The 913-nt window shown below is 47.0% G+C and overlaps 1 non-coding gene across 1 annotated transcript; it reads left to right on the top strand.

Annotated features, from left to right (window-relative positions):
* The first annotated feature begins 606 nt into the window (after positions 1-606).
* Trnam-cau lies at positions 607-678 on the top strand. The gene has a single exon. It is a non-coding gene; the product is annotated as a tRNA-Met (tRNA).
* The last annotated feature ends 235 nt before the right edge of the window (positions 679-913 follow it).

Genomic DNA, 913 nt, shown 5'->3' with positions numbered 1-913 from the left:
CATCCGCACCCACAGGCTATACATTTCCTGTAAAATGCTTTTCATCTCCTGTCCCTCACGCATACGACGCGTATCCACTTTTCCACTTCTCGCAATATAACCTGCTATCATTGCAATTACCAGTCTTATATTCCGCGTCGCCGAAAAAGACGCTTCCCACACGTCTGTCAACAATTCAAGCAAGGTAAACTTTGCTGATGACTCTGCATCAATCTCTATAACCGGTATCGTCTTCTTCTTCTCCATCTCATCTAGTCGTTGTGTAGCCTGTTCGTAACAGACGATGTTATTTTATAACTAAAAACTTTTTCTACACCGTCGCTACGAACCTGTGCGTTGAACATGATGTTTCGCAGAACTCGATCGTTGCGCGACGCTACGAATACGCTTGATCGCTCGCGCTTTTATTCCTCCTTCGTCGCCCTTGAGATTCGGAATGTCATCACCGCTGCAACCCTCACACTTGCACCGGGAAAAATACATCTGACACACTTCCTGCCTGCGTGATCACGCAGGAATGCTAGACCCTATCTTCAAACCACACTTCAATTCTTGTGCAATAGTCGCATGTGTGTTAGACCCTTACATTTATTCCTGCATTCGACGAGCAGAGTGGCGCAGTGGAAGCGTGCTGGGCTCATAACTCAGAGGACCATGGATCGAAACCACGCTCTGCTAGATTTTTTTTTCTTCAAACTTGTAGAAACATGTGCATGCACCTTGTATATCACCTATACACACTTTTTGTCAGGTGTACGCGATAGCCGCGTGCGTCGAGTGTCAGAACTCTCGACCGCGCGAGCCGGGTTCGATTCCCGGCGAGCCGTCTTTTTTTTCTCGATATTAATTTTATTATGTAGAAGGTGGAGGGGGGATTAGTCATGCGGCTCACACGTACACGTACCTAACTCAG

This window comes from Vollenhovia emeryi, unplaced genomic scaffold (genome assembly GCF_000949405.1).
Source record: "Vollenhovia emeryi isolate VEMERY1.0 unplaced genomic scaffold, V.emery_V1.0 DF944579.1, whole genome shotgun sequence".
NCBI classification, from domain to species: domain Eukaryota; kingdom Metazoa; phylum Arthropoda; class Insecta; order Hymenoptera; family Formicidae; genus Vollenhovia; species Vollenhovia emeryi.
Note: the sequence above shows the minus strand (reverse complement) of the source record. Positions and strands in the feature narration are given on the sequence as shown.